A 7,733-nucleotide genomic window follows, 5' to 3' on the forward strand; every position below is an offset into this window, starting at 1 on the left:
GAGCGACTGGTGTACAAGCTCCATTTGTCCATCCACATTGCCCCCAACATATGACGGTTTAAATCCGACTCTTTCCTTCAGTCTTTGTTTGACACTTAAGTGGGACAAGTGTGCGAATCGCCTCAGTGTTGTGCTCACGTGAAATGTCCCACCATGAAGTCAGTTCAAATGACTGACTGCTGACGGTGGATTTGTTGAACCAGATTCCCAGAGAGAGATGGGGAGACAAACAGAATTTCTGAATTCAAGATTGAGAATCTCCATCAAACACTGTTAGCAAAAGTACATCATGGGGGTTAGGTAGAGATTCCACATCCCTCTAAACTGTCCCCATCAAAGACTGCCAGGACAGGTCGAGCACGGGGTTAGACACAGAGTCAAGCTCCCCTCTGCACTGACCCCCACCAAACACCCCCTGGTACAACAGGTGCCAAGCTATTTGAACTTGTGCTTGAGCCCGATTAGTTGTCCTGTGGGCTGACAAACAGTTTGTCAGTAAGACTGAGGTCGGCCTGGTACTGCACTCGACAACATTGGTGGCACTTGGCAAATGTACGGTGCGTCGCTGTCTGTGTTGTGTGAATCCCCAGCTGTGAAATATGTGTGCCGTTTAAACTTGCACCGTTTATGCCTTCTCATCATCTGTAAAGATCAGGTTTCTCTTCTTTTAAAGTCTAAAGTACACCACCTTACATTGGCCGACACTGAGAGACGTCCACAGTTGAGTCTCCTGCCAAAACATGAATCCCCCTCCCTGCAATTTGATGTTTCCAGCTCCGCTGTCTCAAGTTTGGTGTCATTGTCAAACCGGGATGTGTAGCATTCTATCAAATTGTCTTAAATGGCTAATATATATGTGTGTGAGTGAGTTTGTGCGTGCCAATGTGTGTGTGTGTGCATGTATCTGGAGCCGTCTATGTGTCAGTCACGAGGGAGGGAGAGACACGGGGAGATGGAGGGTTGGATGGACCATCAATAACGACAGAAGACGATTGGAGAGTGAAAGCGTGGCTTTAATGAGCTTGAAGATACCTGCTGGCAGCATTGGAAGCAGCGCCTGCCCCCCACACACACTTTTGTTTCATATGCCTCCTGCCTGCTTGTTTGCCAAAGGCAGGCGAATGGTGAATTCAGACAGAAGCCTGAATTTTAGGCCCGATAAGATGGGACGCACTCCCTGTACATTTTGACTTCAACGACGGGCAGGGCCCGCTGGGGATTTGGAAAAGGGGAGTTGGGACCCACCCATGGGAAAGGGACGGAGACTCGGGGACGGAGACTCGGGGCCAAACCTGGGCAGAAAATGGGTCCCATTCAAACGGATCGATTGTTGTGGAGGGGGGAAAGAGTGAGAGAGACAGACACACATGGGGGAGAGAGACAGACACACATGGGGGGGGGGGGGAGAGAGAGAGACAGACACACGGGTGGGGGGAGGGAGAGAGGGACACACGGGTGGGGGGGGGGAGAGAGAGAGCGAGACACAGAGAGAGAGAGATCCAGGGTGGGGAAGAGAGACACATGGGGGGAAACAGACAGAAAGAAATAGAGGTGGGTGATGACATTTAGAAGGGGGGATTCCAGAGGTTAGAGAACCGTGCCAAGCAATTGGGGGGGGATGCTGGAGAGGCTGGAATCGGAGGTGAGCAGAGAGCTGGGAGGGTTGTAGGAGGTTACAGAGATAGGGAGGGAGGGAGGGATTTGAAGAGGAGGATGAGAATTGTAGGGAACTGAAGGAGGTAAAAGAGACAGGGAGGGAGGGAGGGAGTGCAGGGGAGCGCGGGTGTTGAAATCCCACTCCTCCCTATGTTGTTGATCCAGTTGTTGTTGTAGTTGGGTCCAGTTGTTGTTGTAGTCACCCCAGTTGTTGTTGTAGTTGGGCCCAGAGACCCCGCCCCTCTGCTGAGACCCTGCCCCCTCCTCCGAGACCACGCCCCTACTGCTAAACCCCGCCCACTCTGGAGACCCCGCCCCCAAAGAGACCCTGCCCCTTACTCCGAGACCCCGCCCCCTCCTCAGAGACCACGCCCCTACGATTAAGCCCCGCCCGCACACTAGAGACCACGCCCCCTCCTCCTAGACCACGCCCCTCTCAAGAGACCACGCCCCCTACTCCGAGACCACGCCCCCTCCTCCGAGACCACGCCCCTACGATTAAGCCCCGCCCGCACACTAGAGACCACGCCCCCTCCTCCGAGACCACGCCCCCTACTCCGAGACCACGCCCCATCCCCCGAGACCACACCCCTACGCTTAAGCCACGCCCACACACTAGAGACCACGCCCCCTATTCTGAGACTCCTCCCACTCAAGAGACCACGCCCCCTACTCCGAGACCCCGCCCCTCCTCAGAGACCACGCCTCTACCCATAAGCCCCGCCCACTCGCAAGAGACCACGCCCCTAAAGAGACCCCGCCCCTTCTCAAGAGACCCCGCCCCCTCTGCTGAGGCCACGCCCCTCTCAAGAGACCCCGCCCCCACACCCGAGATCCCGCCCTTCACCTAGACCACGCCCCTGTCCCTAAACTCCTCCCACTCAAGAGACCACGCCCATTAGTCCTAAGCCCCGCCCACTCCGGAGACCACGCCCATTAGTCCTAAGCCCCGCCCACTCAAGAGACCACGCCCCTAAAGAGACCCCGCCCACTCCTCAGAGACCACACCCCTTCTCAGAGACCACGCCCCTGTCCCTAAGCCACGCCCACTCTGGAGACCACGTCCCCAAAGAGACCCCGCCCACTCCTCCAAGACCACGCCCCTACCCCTAAGCCACGCCCACTCCTTGGAGACCACGCCCATTAGTCCTAAGCCCCGCCCACTCCGGAGACCACACCCTTCTCAGAGACCACGCCCCTAGCAAGAGACCACGCCCACTCTGGAGACCCCGCCCACTCCTATGAGACCACGCCCATTAGTCCTAAGCCCCACCCACTCAAGAGACCACGCCCCTAAAGAGACCCCGCCCACTCCTCAGAGACCACGCCCCCAAACGAGTCCACGCCCCTAGCAAGAGACCACGCCCACTAGACTTAAGCCACGCCCACTCCTTGGAGACCACGCCATTAGTCCTAAGCCCCGCCCACTCAAGAGACCACGCCCCTAAAGAGACCCCGCCCACTCCTCAGAGACCACGCCCCTGTCCCTAAGCCACGCCCACTCTGGAGACCACGTCCCAAAGAGACCCCGCCCACTCCTCCAAGACCACGCCCCTACCCCTAAGCCACGCCCACTCCTTGGAGACCACGCCCATTAGTCCTAAGCCCCGCCCACTCCGGAGACCACACCCCAGCAAGAGACCACGCCACTCTGGAGACCCCGCCCACTCCTCTGAGACCACGCCCATTAGTCCTAAGCCCCACCCACGCAAGAGACCACGCCCCTAAAGAGACCCCGCCCACTCAGAGACCACGCCCCCAAACGAGTCCACGCCCCTAGCAAGAGACCCCGCCCCTAAAGAGACCACGCCCACTTGACTTAAGCCACGCCCACTCCGGAGACCCCGCCCACTCTCGAGACCCCGCCCACTGGGCCTAAGCCCCGCCCACTCCCTGGAGACCACGCCCCTAAAGAGACCCCGCCCCCCTCCTCCGAGACCACGCCCCTGCCCCTAAGCCACGCCCACTCTCAGGAGACCACGCCCATTCCTCCTAGGCCACGCCCCTAGCAAGAGAACACGCCCACTAGACTTAAGCCACGCCCACTCAGGAGACCACGCCCCTAACACTAAGCCCCACCCCTCTCAAGAGACCACGCCCCTTCTCAACAGACCCCGCCCCCTGTTTGGAGATCACGCCCTGATCCCTAAGCCCCGCCCACCCTCAAGAGACCACGCCCCTAAAGAGACCCCTCCCACTCCTCAGAGACCACTCCCACAAACGAGTCCACGCCCCTAGCAAGAGGCCCCGCCCCTCAAGAGACCACGCCCACTACACTTAAGCCACGCCCACTTCAAGAGACCACGCCTCTCTCTGTCGCGAAGCCCCGCCCACTCACTAGAGACCACGCCCCCTCCTCAGAGACCACGCCCCTAGCAAGAGACCACACCCACTCTGGAGACCCCGCCCACTAGTTCTAAGCCCCGCCCATTCCCTGGAGAGCACGCCCCTAAAGAGACCCCGCCCCCTCTCCGAGACCACGCCCCTCCCAAGAGACCCCGCCCCTTATCTGAGACCACGCCCTCTCCTAGACCTCGCCACTGCCCCTAAACTCCTCCCACTCAAGAGACCACGCCCATTAGTCCTAAGCCCCGCCCCCTCTCCGAGACCACGCCCCTCCCAAGAGACCCCGCCCCTTATCTGAGACCACGCCCCTCTCCTAGACCTCGCCACTGCCCCTAAACTCCTCCCACTCAAGAGACCACGCCCATTAGTCCTAAGCCCCGCCCACTCCCTGGAGACCACGTCCCTAAAGAGACCCCGCCCCCTCCTCCGAGACCACGCCCCTGCCCCTAAGCCACGCCCACTCTCACGAGACCACGCCCCTTCTCAAGAGACCCCGCCCCCCGAAACGACCCCGCCCCGATTGGAGACCACGCCCTTATCCCTAAGCCCCGCCCACCCTCAAGAGACCACGCCCCCACGCCTAAGCCACGCCCACTCAGGCGACCACGCCACTAGCCTTAAGCCACGCCCACTCTCAGGAGACCACGCCCCTACCACTAAGCCCCACCCCTTTCCAGAGACCCCGCCCCTTCTCCGAGACCACGCCCCTGCCCCTAAGCCACGCCCACTCTCAGGAGACCACGCCCATTCCTCCTAGACCACGCCCACTAGCCTTAAGCCACGCCCACTCTCAGGAGACCCCCGCCCCTACCACAAAGCCCCACCCCTTTCCAGAGACCCCGCCCCTTCCCCTAGACCACGCCCCTGCCCCTAAACTCCTCCCACTCGAGGCCACGCCCATTAGTCCTAAGCCCCGCCCACTCCCGGGAGACCACGCCCCTAAAGAGGACACGCCCACTCCTCCGAGACCACGCCCCTGCCCCTAAACCCTTCCCACTCCAGAGACCACGCCCCTTCTCAAGAGACCCCGCCCACTACTCCGAGACTCCGCCCACACCTCCGAGACCACGCCCCTTCTCAAGAGACCCCGCCCCCCGTTTGGAGACCACGCCCCTAACCCTAAACCCCGCCCACTCAAGAGACCACTCCCCTAAAGAGACCCCGCCCACTCCGAGACCACTCCCTCTCAAGAGACCACGCCCCTGCCACTGAGCCCCGCCCCCTCTTTGGAGACCACGCCCATTCATCCTAAGCCCCGCCCACTCTCTCGAAACCACGCCCCTAAAGAGGACCCGCCCACTCCTCCGAGACCACGCTCCTGCCCCTAAACCCCGCCCACTCACGAGACCACGCCCCTAAAGAGACCCCGCCCCTTCTCTGGAGACCACGCCTCTACCCATAAGCCCCGCCCACTCGCAAGAGACCACGCCCCTAAAGAGACCCCGCCCCTCTTTGGAGACCACACCCACTCCCCCAAGACCACGCCCACTCTCAGGAGACCACGCCCATTCCTCCTAGGCCACGCCCACTCTCATGAGACCCCGCCCCTTCTCAAGAGACCCCGCCCCCCGAAACGACCCCGCCCCCTGATTGGAGACCACGTCCTTATCCCTAAGCCCCGCCCACCCTCAAGAGACCACGCCCCCACACCTAAGCCACGCCCACTCTCAGGCGACCACGCCCATTCCTCCTAGACCACGCCCACTAGCCTTAAGCCACGCCCACTCTCAGGAGACCACGCCCCTAACAAAGCCCCACCCCTTTCCAGAGACCCCGACCACTCCTCCTAGACCACGCCCCTGCCCCTAAACCACGCCCACTCTTGAGACCACTCCCCTAAAGAGACCCCGCCCACTCCCCGAGACCACGCCCCTCTCAAGAGACCACGCCCCCCGAAGCGACCCCGCCCCCTGATTGGAGACCACGCCCTTATCCCTAAGCCCCGCCCACCCTCAAGAGACCACGCCCCCACGCCTAAGCCACGCCCACTCTCAGGCGACCACGCCCATTCCTCCTAGACCACGCCCACTAGCCTTAAGCCACGCCCACTCTCCGGAGACCACGCCCCTAACACAAAGCCCCGCCCCTTTCCAGGGACACCGCCCCTCCACCGAGTCCACGCCCCTAGCAAGTGACCACGCCCACTAGACTTAAGCCACGCCCTCTCAAGAGACCACGCCCCTTTTCAAGAGACCCCGCCCCGTTTGGAGACCACGCCCCTACCCCTAAGCCACGCCCACTCTCTGGAGACCACGCCCCTAAAAGGCCACGCCCCCTCTTTGGAGACCCCGCCCCCTGCAGACCACGCCCATTTCAATAGACCCCGCCCACTCCCCCGAGACCACGCCCACTCTGGAGACCCGCCCACTCCTCCGAGACCACGCCCATTAGTCCTACGCCCCGCCCACTGCCTGGAGACCCCGCCCCCAAACGAGTCCACGCCCCTAGCAAGAGACCACGCCCACTAGACTTAAGCCACGCCCACTCCGGAGACCACGCCCACTCCTCTGAGACCACGCCCATTAGTCCTAAGCCCCGCCCACTCAAGAGACCACGCCCCTAAAGAGACCCCGCCCACTCCTCAGAGACCACGCCCCCAAACGAGTCCACACCCCTAGCAAGAGACCACGCCCACTAGACTTAAGCCACGCCCACTCCGGAGACCACGTCCACTCCGGAGACCACGCCCCTTCTCAGAGACCACGCCCCCTAACGAGTCCACGCCCCTTCTCAGAGACCACGCCCACTCTCGAGACCACGCCCCTAAAGAGGCCACGCCCACTCAGGCGACCACGTCCATTCCTCCTAGACCACGCCCACTAGCCTTAAGCCACGCCCACTCTCAGGAGACCACGCCCCTAACACAAATCCCCGCCCCTTTCCAGAGACCCCGCCCCTTCTCCTAGACCACGCCCCTGTCCCTAAACTCCTCCCACTCAAGAGACCACGCCCATTAGTCCTAAGCCCCGCCCACTCCGGAGACCACACCCCTTCTCAGAGACCACGCCCCCCATTCTTAGACCACGCCCCTACCCCCGAGCCACGCCCCCTAGCAAGAGACCACGCCCACTCTGGAGACCCCGCCCACTCCTCCGAGACCACGCCCAGTAGTCCTAAGCCCCGCCCACTGCGGAGACCACGCCCCTTCTCAGAGACCCCGCCCCCTAACGAGTCCACACCCCTAGAAAGAGGACCACGCCCACTCAGGAGACCACGCCCCCTACTCCGAGAACACGCCCCTCTCAAGAGGCCACTCCCCCTACTCCGAGACCACGCCCACTAGCGTTAAGACACGCCCACTCTCAGGAGACGACGCCCTTGCCCTTAAAGCCCGCCCCTACCCCAAGCCACGCCCACTCAAGAGACCACGCCCCTAAAGAGACCCCGCCCACTCCTCCGAGACCACGCCCCTGCCACTAGACCCCGCCCAATCTTTGGAGACCCCGCCCCCTGGAGAGACCACGCCCACTTCAAGAGACCACGCCCCTATCTGTCGCGTAGCCCCGCCCACTCCCTGGAGACCACGCCCCTCTCAAGAGACCACGCCCCCTGCTCCGAAACCACGCCCCCTCCTCCGAGACCACGCCCCTACGCTTAAGCCACGCCCACTCTGGAGACCACGACCCCAAAGAGACCCCGCCCACTCCGAGACCACGCCCCTGGCAAGAGACCCCGCCCCCTCCTCTGAGACCACGCCCCTGTCCCTAAGCCACGCCCACTCTGGAGACCAC

This window comes from Scyliorhinus torazame, unplaced genomic scaffold (genome assembly GCF_047496885.1).
Source record: "Scyliorhinus torazame isolate Kashiwa2021f unplaced genomic scaffold, sScyTor2.1 scaffold_141, whole genome shotgun sequence".
NCBI classification, from domain to species: Eukaryota; Metazoa; Chordata; class Chondrichthyes; order Carcharhiniformes; family Scyliorhinidae; genus Scyliorhinus; species Scyliorhinus torazame.